Source organism: Diceros bicornis, chromosome 13 (assembly GCF_020826845.1).
Source record: "Diceros bicornis minor isolate mBicDic1 chromosome 13, mDicBic1.mat.cur, whole genome shotgun sequence".
Classification (NCBI taxonomy): domain Eukaryota; kingdom Metazoa; phylum Chordata; class Mammalia; order Perissodactyla; family Rhinocerotidae; genus Diceros; species Diceros bicornis.
This window is the reverse complement of record NC_080752.1, coordinates 17,236,605-17,253,774: the sequence shown is the minus strand read 5'-3', so window position 1 is coordinate 17,253,774 and position 17,170 is coordinate 17,236,605. Positions and strand designations below refer to the sequence as shown.

Genomic DNA, 17,170 nt, shown 5'->3' with positions numbered 1-17,170 from the left:
TCCGTGCTTCATGGCCCTGAGACCATGACTGTTTAATGATGCCACACTCAAGAAGAGGTTCCAGGATGCTCTAAGAAAGGTCGGGAATGTGTAATACATTTTAGCAAAGATTTAGTTAAATAAAAAAAAAAATGAAAGAAGGAGAAAGTTGGGCAAATAAAGAAGTAAGCTTCTGGCACCCGGAAAATTCAGATTCGAGGGACCTTTCAGTTTGAGGATTCCCAGGCCCTACTAAGAAAGTTGTACTTCATTTTCAAAAGTAAATGTTTTTCTCACCTTCCTTCTAGGGAGTTTTAGTTTCTTTTTTAAGTTAGTATTTCTTATTCTCATTATTATCAAAAGAATTTTTATTGTTCAGTATTGAAACATTTCAATCATTACTTATAAAATTTTTTTAAGCTCATATTAGTAGTAGGTGACATTATTTTTATTGTTGATCATCTGTGTGGTGAGTTTTTGGCAAAGTATCTTATAACCGTTTTGTTTTTATGATGTTGATGAGTTCATTTCACTATGCAACAGTGAGAAACCTGGCTTCCACCCTTGGTGGCTTACATTTTTTATTTCTCTGGGTGTGTGTGTGTGTCATGTGTAAGGGAAGTAGAATCTGCTTGTTTTAGAGGTTAACCTTAAGCTAGTTAATGGAACATATAACTGTAGATTTGGTTTATTTTTATTTGTTCTGGAGAAAAGAGCTAACACAACTAAGTCGAAATTAAATTCTGATAATCTTTCCAGAAATTGAAATGTTTCAGCCATGATGCAAAGAAACTTTTTCTAGGGCTGAGGTGAAGATTTGATTTTCCCCTTAGAGATAAAAACATCTTGGGTGCCCACCAAAGTCTTCTCATTTCTAAGGATAAGCTTTGTTGTCCCAGCACACACTCTGCTTTCCTGTAGTATCTTAGCCAGTTATTGCCTTGTGAAATTTTATTGACACCATTTGATATGCTTTCACTTAAGTTTAAGGTGTTTATGTTGGAAATATTTTCTTAAAAAAACTTAGTAAACAACATGATACGTTCTTTATCAGTAGTTTTCCAAAATGGTTTCTGAAATTAAAATTTTTTTCAGAAAGACTTGTTGGTCAGATATTATATTGCCAAGACTTCAATTTCTGCTTTGTGTTACTGTTAGAATCTAGCTTTTCATAAACAGGTCATTTTTTTAAGCTTTTTTCCCCCTCTTTTCATTTCCCACTCCTTCATTATCAGTTTTGGTTGAAAATTGAATGGCTTTCTGAAACCTACAGTTGGAAATCTACAGTGAAGCATTTTGGTAGCAATTTAAAATATATTTCAGATCCTAGAAAATATGAAGGTATTCCATACTGAAAATGGCAACACCATCTATGCATTGTTTAATTTGGTCTAGACTTATTACTCTCTTTTCTTAGTGACTAGCTTCTTTGGAATCTAACCCTAAATCTCTCTCCTGCCCTTCTGTCTATCCCCACTATTACTGCTCTGGTTTTGTTCATGTTCCTTTCTTACTGTTTCTCTGTGCCACTCATTGGCACCAGAATGATGCATTTCTAAAATGCAAATTTTAGGGCCGGCCCCGTGGCTTAGCAGTTAAGTGCTCGGGGTCCGCTACTGGCGGCCTGGGTTCGGATCCCGGGCACGCACCGACACACCGCTTCTCCGGCCATGCTGAGGCCGCGTCCCACATACAGCAACTAGAAGGATGTGCAGCTATGACATACAGCTATCTACTGGGGCTTTGGGGGAAAAAAAGGAGGAGGATTGGCAATAGATGTTAGCTCAGAGCCGGTCTTCCTCAGCAAAAAGAGGAGGATTAGCACGGATGTTAGCTCAGGGCTGATCTTCCTCACACACACACACACACACACACACAAAATAAAGAAAAAATAAAATAAAATAAAATGCAAATTTCAGTCACGGGATAACATTGCTCAAAAATGTTTGGTGGTTTCTCATTTCCTATGGGTAAAAATCTAAACTTTTCTTTCAAGGTCTCCAAACTGACCTATCCGGTCTCGTCTCCTGCCTTCCAGTTCCACATTCTCCCTTGCAGTTTAGGAACCATCTGTTGCCCTACTCTCACCCCTAAACCCCAATATCCATCTGCCTGGCTGACACCGATTCATTCTTCAAGGTTAGCTCAATGCCTTTTCTCTTTAAGGGACACTTGTTTCACACCGCCACCTTCTCCCACTGCATTTTGTGCCTTAACCAGGTAAAGCAGTGATCGTATTCTCGTTACAAAAAAGATGTGTTTACTCATATGCGTCTGAATTTCTGTTAGGCTTGAGGAGCAGCACTGTTCCTTTTTGTCTCTGTGTCTCTAGTGCCCCTGGCTCGCAATATTCGATTGGATAGAGAGAGGACTAAATGAATGGGTGGAAAGAAAATCTTAAATGAAATAAAAAGTCAAATGATATTTGACAGAGTATTGACCCAGGGGTTTGGGAGACAGTGCATTTTTGTTCATGGTTCTGTTATTTGCTGACTCTATCTTTGGGCAAGTCAGTTTGCCTCTCTCAGCCTCAGTTTTCTCATCTATAAAATGGAGATCTTGGACTAGATCTGTGGCTAATTTTTTTCATTCTTTGACCTCTTTGAGAAATTAAAAGCTATGAGGTCTCTCAGAAAACAGCACATGTAAATATACACACTTAACTTTTTAAATAAGCTGATGCTAAAATAATACTGTTATTTTGGGGTGATGAGACTACAGGTGATTCTGTCTTTCTGAATTAAAAACATTTTTAATAAGCTTTAAAAAAGTATATAAACTTTGTTAAAATGAAGACAAACCAAACTGTGGTATCCATTAAAATGAAAATAGCTAAAAAAAAAAAGACTAAAGTGTTTCATGATTCTTGGGAAAATTTTGCCTAGACTCCAAAATTATTTTACAACTTTGCTACTAAGGAAAATTAGATATAAAAAAGATTTGTTTTATCTAACTGAAATACAGAAAAGAGTATACTGCCTCCTAGCATATCATAGAATCATTTTTTAAAATTTAGAATTCATATTTTATTATGTACTTAATAGATCGTTTCTAATTTTAGTTATAAGAAAGCTGTGGCTCAGAAGAGGCGGTTTAGCAGGACCTTGCGAACCTGAGTCCCAGCTGGAGCTGGAAGGGCGCTTCTGCTGAGTTGCTTTTCCTGCCTGCCTTCTCCACGTGCTCCCCAGCCGCTGCCTAGTGTCTTGTGGCATTTTGTGTTGTTAGTTGTTTTTAGGATATTGTTGTATGTGACTCCGCTGTGCCTTGTTTGGCCTTTGGATTACCTGCCAGCTTTTAAACTCTCTAAGGTCTTTGACTGTATTTTGAAAACAGCTGTCTTTAGAGCATAGTTTTGTTTTGCTTTGCCAAAGGGATAGAATAGAGGTGCACACCTGGCCAACACAGCTTTCCCTTGTCACTTGTGTTTCCTGTGACCTGTAGCCGTCTTACGATTGTTGGGCTGTGGGTAGGCTCCAGACACAGTCTCATCTGTTGTTCACAAGAAGCATTCCACTCACTTAACTCTGTCATTTATATACTGTCGTGTACTCTCTCCTGTCTATTTGCTCATTTTTAAGAGGGCGGGACTGCTATTTCTGGTATTTTTATTAAATGCAAAATAATTCAAGAGTTCAGCAAAAAACTCTAGATTTGTATTAAATAATGATACAAATCAAATTCCAATGATAAAAACAAGGTATTAAAACGTCAGAGCAGCAAAACAGTTAATAGGCCATTTAACAGAATAGACACTCCTGCAGTAGGTTTTTATGGAGCACTGATTATCTGCTAGGCTCTGAGCTGGGTGGTGGGAATCAGCGGTGAACCAACCACACACAGCCCCTCTCTATTACAGTTTCAAGGCTGGTGGCTTTTCCTGTGCTCCAAGTCTAATAAATTATAATGTTCTAATTCAGAAACTAGAAGCCTTGAAAAGTTGTGAGTTAAATATGAAAGAGCTTAGATCTATCAAAACCATGTGAATAATGCCTCAAGAATTTTTTGTGATGTAATTTATCTATAGTGGTATCCATTGCCAGGAAACAAAATGATCATTTTTTCAAGTGATATTTCTTTCAAGTGATATTTCTTTAGTGCCGTGGAATGTACAGAATTTGTATTTATTTACTTGTTGGATGTTTAACATTAGTAGGTTGTTATTCCTCTCAACTAGTATCTCTTCTAAGAACGGTGCTAATTATTTCAATTAAGTGTCACTACTTTTTATCCTGAATCATGAATGTATATTTTTCCCAGAAACGAGAAATTGCTCTAGGAACTGGTCTTACTTTAGGCTAAAAATCTCTTATGATTATTGATAATACAAAAAAAGCTATTTTAAAGCTAGAGAAATGTTGCTGATTTTAGAAAGACTTACGGTGGTAGAAATAGCAGTAACTTGAAATGAAAACCTGTCTAGGATTAGTAACATTAGGAATCCTTAGTTTATTATTAGTATTTTGTTTTTTTGTGGTCAGATTTATATTGGAGTGGCCTGTCTTTGCTAAAATAGTACTTTAAGCATGTTAGTAATTTTCGTTTGGTGAGATTTACTTCTCGTGATGTCTGCTTCATTTGAAATGTTTTGGTGAGTTAAAGTAGCAACAGACCATCCTATATTTCACTAGTTTATATATCATATTTATTTTTGAGAAAATGTCAGTTATCTGTTGAGCAAATTATGTTGAAATTATGCCAGGCAAAAATATATATAGAATATATAAAATTTGTACCATAAAAACAGTTGGTTCATGATACGTATACAGATACACTGACATCCGTAGAGAGTAACAAGCGAGTCCTGTCTGCTTTTCATTACTTTGAGGTTTTTACGGTTGGAGTATAAAACATATCTGTGGTAAAAGAATTCCAAGCATTTGTGAAGGAAGATCAAAGATCACAATCAATGCAGAGTTTACCTTGGATTCACCCAGTTCATAATGATTATAATGTGAGAGAGCAATATCAAGAATACTTAACAACATACCTTTTACAAAACAGAAAAATTATCTGTAGAAGTGATATTTCCTGCCTTCCCCTCTCCCTATTCCAGTAAACAAAACTAAAAGGTGTAAATTTAAGGATTAAAATTGAAGATTTGTTTCAGAGCTAGAAGGGACTGTGCGGATCTTGTCGTGTTAAATCTTGTCAGTTTCGGGAAGAGGACCTTGACTCGTGAATCATTAGCAAAGTCAGGAAGGGAACCTGGCCTTCTGCCTCTAAAGATGTGTTCTGTATCCTTTACCATGCTGTCTTTCCGACCCAAAGAAGTCTTCTGCTGTAGGTCGGCTTTAATATATCCTTCCTCATGAACTTGCTGTGTTCCAATCACCCCTACTTTCTTTGTTAGCTGTTAGTTTGGGTTAGGGGGGCAAAGTTGACATTTGATTCATGTTTTTCCCTCTCAAAGGTATTTATCTTGTGTATCTTTTTTAACCTCAGCAGTTACTCAGAAGTTTATAAATGGTGGTGGGGGTTGAGGAGGGGAAGGTTGAGCAAGTGCTGTCACTGGTGAAGGTGCTGTATCCATCCGTCTACTTAGCAACCGCGTACACCTGACAAGGATTAGCAACCCTCTGCCTGAGTCTCCACAGTTGCACGTGGGTACTTAGTACTTAAAAAGAAGCTGAATAGTCAGTGTACAAATCTCTTGAAACAGTATACCACCTAATTTGCCTGTTTCGGGTGTGTAACTTGTAATTTCTTAAAATTACTTTTTTGTTCTCTATGTATCAAATACAGTGATTATCGTAAATATCAACTGGGAAGTATTATACACTGGTAGGTTTAAAATTAAACATTTTGAATGATACCTTGGAAAGGTGTTAATATGTTAAAAACATAACACTTGCCTTGGGTTATCTATTTTAATGAATACAAAAATAAAACATAGTATATATTGATTAACTCTTAGAGGATACCTTAAAAAAATCAGCCTTAAAATATGCCAGTTCCTTTTATGACTCTTTGCCTATGCCTATGCTTTTTCTCCTAGCTGTCATGTCCTCCTTACTGCTCTTTCCCCTTCTGCCGTATTGGATCGTGAGAGTTAGTCCATAGCACTTTATCTGTGACATCAGCTCAGTCCTTGCGCTTGATCCTTTCTCTGCATTAACACAGGCTTGTGGTTGGCAGAGATAGGGAATGCACATCCTCCTTATTTCAGTCGAGCAAGTCCCGCGAGACTGCAGGAACTAATGTACCACAGGTACTGTGAATCAGGTTTGCCGATGGTTTTCCCATAGATACCTTCCGTTACATTTCCTCCCATCCATTCTTCCCCTCCTCCTAGTTCGAAGTCCCTTCTTGAGTTTGAATGGAAACTCTTCCATACCTCGGTCATAGCGTTTACCCCATTGTATTGTAATTATTTATTTGTCATCCAGACTGAGTTGTGTGCTTTTTGAGGACAAAATCTGATCTTCTGTATTTCTCGTAAAGTCCAGGGTAACACTTGACATAGGATGTGCTAAATTAAATGAAAGAATCTGATCTGGAAAACATTTAGTTTGTGTCACCATTTTGGAACACATTTTCCTCCATTCACATGTGTCAAGTAGTCGCTTAAAGCCAATCTTGCCTGAAATAACCTACACCTTAGCTTGAAGGTAACATAAATATTTTGATAGTCTTATAGCAGATTTCTGTCACGGTGTTTACCTTGTTTTACAATTTGTGAGAAGGAAGTTTTTTTGAGTTGTTGCCAGTCTTTATAATGGGCACCATTTTGGACATAACATATTAAATTTGAACTTAGTATTCAATACCACTCCCTTTGCTTTATAAAGTTTTCTGTAGCTCACATAGAAAAATATTGCCTACGGGAAAGAACATAATGGATGCTAAAAGAAACCTTTTTTTAGCCTTCGGTAGGACCGCTTGCCGGTCTGTTTTTATATAGCCTTGTTACATGGCTCAGTTGAGCTCTTCTTCAGTAAGGAGAAGATTATCTGCAGAGACTGTCATTTGTGGAGAAGAAAGAGAAAACATGCTACAGTATAATTAAAACAGGAAACTGACTTTTAGTGTTGTTTTTTATTTCAGACTGTCCTATTGGTTTATTTCTTTTATCACTATAATAACGATTAATGGTGTTACTATTAATCCAAGTGAGTTTATTTTGAAGTAAAGCTATTTAGATGCTATTTGTTTTCCCCCTCCATTCTCACCCCAGTATAACAAAAAAAGGGTGTGTGGAGGCGAAGCAGGAGGAGGAAAGAAACAGTAGTGTCGGAACCATTTGTTCAACACTGAACAAATATTTATGAATGCTTTTGACTCTGGTCTGGCTTCTGATTGCTAACACGCAGTCCCTGCCTTTAAGGAGTTCATAGCCCATTGCATGGTTCTGAAGGATCGGCAGGGATGGCCAGCAGTGGATGAGAGTCATTTGTGTTGATTTTTTAGGATAGCTTGTGCCCAACGGGGCCTCCAACTATTCCAGGAGATTCTGGCAGAGTGGGGAGTATTGGGTAAAAGTACTTAATAAAGTGTTAGAAAAGGTGTGTGTACTCTGGTCAACTACAAATCGAGTGTGGATGTAATTTGATTTGTATACTAGACGTTATTTTTCCCAAGTTTTTGTCTTGAACGTTTCCAACCTACGGAAAAGTGGAAAGAATAGTACAATGAACACTTGCATACCCTTCACCTTGATTCAGCATTTGCAAACATTCTGTCATATTTGCTTTGTCTCTCCTCTGTCTCTCAAGACATACACACACACACTTTTTTCCTGAACTTTTTGAAAATAAGTGGCAAACATCATGACATTTGACTCCTAAATACTTCAATATGAATCTCCTAAGGATGAAGACATTCTCCAACAGAGAATACCATTATCTCACCAAAGGAATTTAACAGTGATACATTAATATTCTCTATTATTTAGTCCATATTTAGATTTCCCCACTTATAGCAAGAATATCCTTTATAGACATTTTAAAAAATAATTCAGGATTGAATCAAAAATTATGCATTGCATTATCATGTAGATTCTAGAATAGTAGAATCTTTAATGTAGATTCTAGAATAGTCATTCCATCTTTTTAGTCTTTTGATACAATAAGAGAAGTGGGTTGTTTTCAAAAATGTATTTTTAAAAGATTTTATAATTGAATCATTTTAAATACAGAAGGAAGCTTTTATCATCTATTAAGATAATAAGGAAAACTGAACAAAAAAATTAACTTCTTTCATGACATAATTTGTTCCCCTTTAGTAAGAGTCTGCACTTTCAGTAATCTTTATTCTGATCTTTTATAGAATTTTAACATTTTTTAGAGCCATTTGGATCTATAGGTAAACGTTTTCATTTTATAGATAAAACTGAAGCATGGAGATATCAAGTCTTATCTGACAGTGGTTCTCAACCAGGGGTGGTTTTGCCCCCAGGAGACATTTTGTAGTGTCTGGAGACCTTTTTGGTTATCACATCTGTAGAGGTACTGCTGGCACCTAGAGGATAGAGGCCGGGGATGCTGCTAAACATCCTACAGTGCACAGAATAGCCCCCCCCCAACAAAGAATCAGCTAACCTGCAATGTCAGTAGTGCCGAGGTTAAGAAGCCCTGGTCTAAAATCACACAGCTAATGGTGGGACTTAAACCCGTGTTTCTTGACTCTCGGTTCTGTATTCTTTCCACACACAGAAAACACAATGCCTTTCTTTCTTTCCCTTTCTTCTCCCCGCCTTCATCCTCTGTTTCTTCACTTGAAACCTTTTTGTTAAGCCTAATGAGTTATTTTACGGCTTTACAGATTAAGATGAATTAGAACATATTGCTAGAAAGAACATGGAATATCCTTCTAAAAGAGAAATATAAAAGGGCTTTCAGTGGAGTTCTTATAAATAAAAATTTGTGTAGAATAACCTCTTAGGAACAGTTCAGACAACCACAGTAGCACTTTCCTTTTAGTTATATGATGTTTGAGTTTACAGAGCATTTTCACATATACTATCTCATTTATTAGTCACAAAAACCCTTTGTAGTTTAAGCGAACAAAGGGCAGTCTCCTTTTCACAAGTGAGGAAATGAAGGTTCACAGAAAATAATATACCCCATCTGACTGTGGTCAGGTAGGTATTAGTTAAAATTACATGGAGAGAGATTTCTGTTGAACTTCTATCTGTGCACAAAAGCAACAGTCTCAAAATGTTAAAGATTCTGGTCACTAGACATATTTAGGCAGGGGCTCTGGGATATTTCTGAGGATGTAGAAGGGATTTGAGTATCAGATAAAAATTTAGACACTGGAGTCGAATGGAGAATTAGATACATCTCTTCTCATTGAGTAGCACAATCTGATTGGGGCGCCAAACCTGTAAATAGATAAAGTTTAAAACAACTCAGTACCTGGTGTTCTGGAGATAGAAGAAAGTGCTTTAAATGTGCCACACTCTCTCTTTGGTGGCAGACCCTGACACACACAATTCTCTGCGCCTAGAATCTCTTCCCTTTCTTTTTTATTTCATAAGTATTTATTAGGTGCTTAACACTCATTCATTCACTAACTATTTATTGAGCACCTACTCTGTATCAGGGACTGTTAGAGGCAATGCAACAAACAAAACAAAAAGTCTGCCCTGGTGGAGCTTATATTCTAGGTTAGGGGAGACAGACAACGAACAAGATAAATAAGTAAAACGTAGAATGTCAGATAAGTGCTATAGAAAAAAATAAAGCAGAGAATGGGGGAGAGAGCATGCTGGACTAGGGAGTGCATATGACAGGGCTGCATTTTAAAATAGGCAGTTCAGGAAAGGCTTCACTGAGAAGATCATATGTGAGCAAAGACCTGAAGGAGGAGGTGAGGGAGCAAACTGCATGGTTATCTGAGGGAAAAGTGTGCTCCAAGTCAGGGGTCGGCAAACTGCTTCTATAAAGGGCCAGATGGTCAATATTTCAGGCTTTGCGGGCCGGATAGTCTCTGTCGCAGCTACTCAACTCTGCTATTGTAGCAGCCATGGACTGCTTACACGAGGAAGCGGGTCTGTGTTCCAGTAGAACTTTATTTACAAAAAGAGGCAGTGGGCTGTACTTTGCCAACTCCTGCGCTAAGTGAAAGGAACACCTAGTGCAAAGGCCCTGAGCGGGAGCATAGCTGGCATGTTTGAGGAGCAGCAGGAAGGCCAGTGTGGCTGGAACTCAGTGAGGGGAAGAGCGCGAGATGAGGTCAGAGGGGAAAGAGAGGGCAGCTCCTCACTAGGGCCTTGCAGGCAGCTGTAACAATGGCTTTTGTCAGAATGAGAAAGGCAAGAATTGAGATTTCTGAACAGGGAGGTGACAGGATCTGTTGGGAAAGATCCGAAGTTTGTTTTTGGATGTGTTCATTTAAAATGCCTATTAAATATCCTAGTGAACGTATCCGAGAGGGAGTTGGATGGATGCCTGGAGTCTAGGGAGGAGATCTATGCTGGAGCTAAAACATGAGAGCCTTCAGCTTAGAGGTGGTGTTTAAAACATTTAGACTGTGCATTCTCAAAAGGGCCAAGAACACTCCAAAGGGGGCAAAAATGGTTCTTGCGGGGGTAGAAAAAATCTTAAAAATTACCATGGTTTGCTGCAAAGCTCAACCCTACCCTACTGAAAAGGGTTCCTAGGCCAGATTCAAACGTGTGTGCGTACACGCTTCCCCACACCGAGAGGCAGTTCTCAGAGGCCATCAGGGTGTTTGAGAATTCACCTCAATTCTGAAACTCTTACCTGGAGGTAGAATCAGATTCCACAGGTAAAGGGCTCAGTCCCGCAAGAGGCCCTCCATTTCAGACAGCAGCTGCAAGCGCAGCTTGTTACTGGTGCTTCTGGCCGACTGGCCACAAATCAGAGGTTCCCACCACCTCCTCCTCGGGTTCAGTTAATTTTCTAGAATGGCTCACAGACCTCCAGAAGACCCATTTACTCCCTAGATAACTGATTTAGTACAAAGGATATTAAAGGATGTGAATCAGCAGCCAGATGAAGATATACGTAGGGTGAGGTCCTGAACAAAGGAGCTTCTGTCCTCATGGAGCCTGGGGCCCAGCATGGTGGCACATGGAAGTGTTCTGGTTTCCCAACGGGAAGCTTTCTGAAAAAAGAGTTGACTAAGCTGTCCTTTTGGGTTTTTATGGAGGCTTCATTATATAGTCATGATTGACTGAGTCATTGGCAATTGATTCAACCTCCAGCCCCCCCCCCCCCCCCCCCCCCCCGAAATCGAAGGGATGGGAATGAAAGTTCCAATTCTCTGATCACTTGGCTGGTTCTCCTGGCAAGCATGGGGTGCAAAAGTCATCTTCATTAACATAACAAAAGATGTGTTTGTCACTCTCAACACTTAGGAAATTCCAAGGGTTTTGGGAGTTGTGAGCCAGGAATTGTGAATGAAGACCAAATATATATGAGAAATATATTTTTGTGTTTTTTTTGTTTTTTTGTGAGGAAGATCAGCCCTGAGCTAACATCCATCCTAATCCTCCTCTTTTTTCTGAGGAAGACCTGCTCTGCGCTAACATCTATTGCCAATCCTCCTCCTTTTTTTTTTCCCCAAAGCCCCAGTAGATAGTTGGTATGTCATAGTTGCACATCTTTCTAGTTGCTGTATGTGGAGTGCGGCCTCAGCATGGCGGGAGAAGCGGTGCATCGGTGCACGCCCGGAATCTGAACCCGGGCTGCCAGTAGCAGAGTGTGAGCACTTAACTGCTAAGCCACGGGGCCAGCCCTGAGAAATATATTTTGGTCATCTGAATGACCATATATATTTTTCTTATAAATCACAATGTTGTACCAACACAATCTTATTCTGTAGTATTTAATTAATGGAGATGGGATGATTGAGGAAAAAAAAATGTTTAAAAGGCTCCTTGAAGGAGTGATGGTAAAACAAGGTTGAGAAACACTGCATTAGATTCAACTCCGTGAGATCACCAAGGGAGTGCCTCTACAGTCACGTGCCGTGTAATGACGTTTCGGTCGGCAATGGACAGCAAATAGGATGGTGGTCCCATAAGACTGTAATAGAGCTGAAAAATTCCTGTCTCCTAGTGATGTCATAGCTGTCATGACATTGTAGTATGACACATTATTCACGTGTTTGTGGTGATGCTGGTGTAAACAAACCTACTGTGCTGCCAGTCATATAAAAATATAGCACATACAATTATATACAGTACATAATACTTGATAGTGATAATAAATGACTGTTACTGGTTCATGTATTTACTATACTATACCTTTTATTGTTATTTTAAAGCGTACTCTTTCTAATTATTAAAAAAAGTGTACTGTAAAACAGTATGCCATGTTATACTGGTGGCAGTCTCATATATCTTGTGTTTACCGTATCTCTTGATTACATCATTTTCTTTTGTGCTTGATTTAATCTCATGTTGTTTTGGTCATCATGGCCCCTAAGCCTGCAAAATCTACTGCTAATGTTGTCAGTAAGAGGCCACGTCGAGTGATTGACCTGGAAACAAAACTAAAAGTGATTAAGGACCATGACGGTAGAAAATCTGTAATGGTTATTGCTCACCAGTCAGGCGTGTCCCATTCCACCATAGCCGTGTTCTTGAAGAACAAGAACAAAGTGACAGAAGTTGTTAAAGAATCTACTTCATTGAAGGCAACGAGACTGACAAAAATTTGAGAAGGGCCTATATGAGACGTGGGGAAACTTCTAATGACCTGGATTGAAGACCAGACACAGAAGCATAGCCCTGTCAGCACCATGACAGTCACAGCCAAAGCAAAAAGTTTGTTTGCAATGTTGAAAGAAAAGGCTGGACTTGACTATGATGTTAAATTTACTGCTACCTCTGGGTGGTTTAAACGATTCAAGAATCGTTATTCACTGCATAATATGAAAGTGAGTGGTTGAGTCTGTGAGTGCTGATGTGAAGGCAACTGAAGAATTTTTGGAAACTCTAGATAACCTGATTGTGGAGGAAAATTACTTGGCGAGCAAATATTCAGTATGGATGAAACTTCGCTATTCTGGAAATGGATGCCTGAAAGAAACTTCATCCATAAAGAGGCCAAGTCAATGCCAGGTTTCAAGGCTTTTACGGGTCAGGATAACAGTCTTGCTCCAGGGCAGTGTTGCAGGCTACGAATTGAAACCTTTTGTGATCTGGCACAGTGAGAAACCCAGGGCCTTCAATTATATCAGTAAGTACGCACTGCCAGTGTACTACAGGAGCAATAAGAAGTCGTGGATGACCCAGCTCCTCTCCCAAGATGCCCTCCTGAATTGCTGTGCCAGCAAAATGGAGAAGTACTGTTGGGAGAATAACATACCTTTCAAGATTTTACTTATTATTGATAATACTCCTAGACATCCTCCTTTTATTGGTGATCTTCATCCCAATATCAAAGCGGTGTTTCTCCCTCCAGACACCACCTCTTTGATCCAACCAGTGGATCAAGCATTTATGGCAGCTTTTAAGGCCTACTACCTGAGGAGGACCTTTGCCCAGGCTATTGCTGCAACTGAGGAAGTCATTGAGAAGACACTGATACAATTCTGGAAGGATTACAGCATCTATGACTGTATCAAGAACCTGATTGTGCTTGGGGTGGTGTCACCAAGGAGCATATGAATGGCATCTGGAAGAAGACACTCATGAATTAGTCCATGACTTCAAAGGATTTGCCAAGGATGAGGAGGTTGTAAAAATCAACAAGATTTTGGTTGAGATGGCAAACAACTTTAACCTGGGTGTGGGTGAGGGTGACATTGAGGAGCTCCTAGAGGTAGTTCCTGAGGAATTGACTAATGGGGAGTTGTTGGAATAGGACACGTAGAGGAAGAAGAGGGTAGAGAAAAGGAAACTGCAGGAGAAGAAAAAGAAGAATCTTCAAGAAAATTCACAGTGAAGTGTTTAGCAAAAGCTTGTGCAGACCTCACCAAGCTCCTTAAGAAGTTTGGAAACATGGACCCCAACACTGAAACGTTTTCATTAATAGAAAAGAATGTTCATGGTGCATTATCTGCTTACAGGCAAATCTATCGTGAAAAAAAGAAACAAACCAAACAAACCACTATGGACATTTTTCTGAAAAGAGTAACGCCTCCTCAAGAAGAGCCTCAGGCAGGTCCTTCAGGAGGTATTCCAGAAGAGGGCGTTGTTATCATAGGAGATGACAGCTCCATGTGTGTTATTGCCCCTGAAGACCTTCCAGTGGGACAACATGTGGAGGTGGAAGATGGATATTGATGATCCTGACCCTGTGTAGGCCTAGGCCAATGTGTGTGTTTGTGTCTTAGTTTTTAACAGAAAAGTTTATAATGTAAAAAAAAAAAATTTTAAGTTTTTAAATAGAAAAAAGCTTGTGGAATAAGGATATAAAGAAGGAAAATATTTTTGTACAGCTGCACAATGTGTTTTAAGCTAAGTGTTATTACAAAAGAGTCAAAAAGTTTAAAAAAATTAAAAAGTTTATAAAGTAAAAAAGTAACAGCTAAGGTTGATTTAGTATTGAAGAAAAAAGTGTTTTTTCCTAAGTTTAGTGTAACCTAAGTGTACAGTGCTTATAAAGTCTACAGTAGTGTACAGTAATGTCCTAGGCCTTCGCATTCACTCACTGCTGACTCACAGACTCACCCAGAGAAACTTCCAGTCCTGCAGGCTCCATTCATGGTAAGTGCCCTATAGAGGTGAACCATTTTTATCTTTTGTACGTATTTTTACTGTACCTTTTCTATGTTTAGATATACAGATAGTTATCATTGTGTTACAGTTGCCTACAGTATTCAGTACAGTAAGATGCTGTACGAGTTTGTAGCCTAGGAGCAGTGGGGTAGGCTATAGCATCAAGGTTTGTGTAAGTACACTCGGACGTTCGCACAACGATGAAATCGCCTAACAACACATTTCTCGGAACATGTCTCCATCATCAAGCAATGTGTGACTGTATGTAACGTAAAGAAGAGGTCTGAGGACTGGGCTCCAGGTGTTGAGAGACTAGAATGACAAGGAGGAACCAGCAACCGAGATTGAGGAGTGGTTAGTGAAGAGTGAAGGGAGAGGAGCCAGCTGGCGCTCTGTGCTGGAAGCCAAGCGAAGGAGGTGTTCCAAGGAGGGAGTGATCTGCTGTGTTAAATATTGCTGAGGGGTTAAGTAAGATGAGGACTGAGAATTAACCGTGATGAGGTTGTGGTGAGGAAGTTAGATGCCTACTTTGGTCTCAGCTTAAATGTTATTTCATTTATAGGCTACCTTTGACCATGATTAGGCTGAGTTCCCTTCTTTTTCTTTTTATTTAAATTATGGTAAAAAACACATAAAATTTACCATCTTAACCATTTTTGAGTGTACAGTTCAGTAGGGTTGAGTGTATTCACATTGTTGTGTAACAGATCTCCAGAACTTTTTCATCTTGCCAAACTGAAACTCTATACCCATCAAAGCACTCCCCTTTTTCCCCTTCTCCCAGCCCCTGGCGACCACCATTCTACCTTCTGTTTCTATGAATTTGACTACTTTAGATACCTCATGTAAGTGGAAGCATACAGTATTTGTTGTTTTGTGACTGGCTTATTTCACCTAGCATAATGTCCTCAAGGCTCATCCATGTTGTGGCATATGACAGGATTTCCTTCCTTTTTAAGGCTGAATAAAATTCCATGGGTTCCCCTTCTCATATACTTTCATAGCACTCTGTTATTATAACATGCTCCTTACAAGAAAGTGTAGTCTCTTATTTAATTGTCTTCTCTGATAGTGTATCTCCAAGCTTCAAGGACAGAATGTGTTTGTCTTATTTGTTGATGTGTTCACAGCTGCTGGAAAATACTGGATGATAATTTTGTATAAGAATAGAAGAAATTGCTTAGAGGAATCTTCAGAATTTTGTTGAAGAGATGAAACTTGAACTGGTTTTGAAGAATGTCTTAGTCTGTTTGGGCTGCTATAAGAAAATACCATAGACTGGGTGGCTTATAAACAACAGCAATTCATTTCTCACAGTTCTGGAGGCTGGGAAGTCCAGGATCAAGGTGCAGGCAGATTCAGTGTCTGGTGAGGACCCACTTGCTGGTTCATAGACAGCCGTCTTCTCACTGTGACCTCACACGGTGGAAGGGGCAGGGGAGTTCTCTGATCTCTTTTATAAGAGTGGAGCGCTCCTGACTTAATCACCTCCCAAAGGCCCGTCTCCAAATACCATCACATTGGAGATGAGGTTTCGACATACGAACTTTGGGTAGACACATTCAGTCTATAGCAAAGAACAAGTAGTAATTTATTAGGTTGAGAAAGGGTGTTCTAAGCAGAGGAACCGGCATAGAGCTGTGCATGATTTCATGACAAGGCCTTGCGTACTCAGGGGACTGAGAAGTTCAGTGTGGTTAGAGCAGAATGGGTTGGGGAAGTGGCAGATGAGGTTGCGTTTGTAGGTTGTGGTCAGATGGTAAAGAGCCATGCCTGCCAGTGCAGGAAACTTGGTGGGATCAGATTCCTTTCTTTGGTTTGTTTTAGTTTTTATTTTTTAAAGGAAGATCACTTTGGTGGTATTTTGGAGGGGGCGCAGGGGTAGGGATGGAATGGTGGCAGGGACAAGATAGAGTGTTGCAGCAGTCTTAAGCAGCATACAGCAAGGACCTCAACTAAGGCAGTGGTTGGCTAGGAGAGACTATTCCAGAGAAATTTCTGAAGTAGAACCATTGTGGTATGGTGACCAACTGGTTGGAAAGATGACACAAAGTTTCAGTGATTAGGAATTTTAGAGAAGAAACAAATTCGAAGCAGAAGGACACTGAGTTCTTTGTGGGTATGGTTAATCTGATGTGCCTTGTGGGCGCCGAGGTTGAAGAGTGATAGGGAGATAGAAGCACTCATCTGAAGCTTGAAGGGCGTCTGGGCTACTGTTTATGACATGCCTGTTTACTGGACTGGGCCCTCTACATGGATTCTCTCTCCTCTGCGTATCAATCCTGCAGGCCAGGCACTAGTCTCTATTTTTTGTTGGGAAAACTGAGGCACATAGAGAGTTGTGAAGAAGCTTGTTCAAAGGTCACACAGGTAGCAAGTGGTGGTGACAGATTTAGATCAACATTTAGATCTGTCATGTAGGACTATATAGTAAAGGAAATTTCAACAAAATTAAGAATAAAAAGTGCTTATGCTAGATAACCCCTTATCTAGAACTTAAGGAATATCAATGGATTAAGAAATACTAGTGCTTTGGAAGAAATAGAAATTTTAATT

At 39.4% G+C, this 17,170-nt stretch overlaps 1 protein-coding gene across 1 annotated transcript in view; it reads left to right on the top strand.

Moving 5' to 3' along the window:
- Positions 1 to 17,170, top strand: part of USP24 (ubiquitin specific peptidase 24) — a 149,761-nt gene that overhangs the window by 6,065 nt on the left and 126,526 nt on the right. The gene's annotated exons all lie outside the window — the stretch shown is intronic.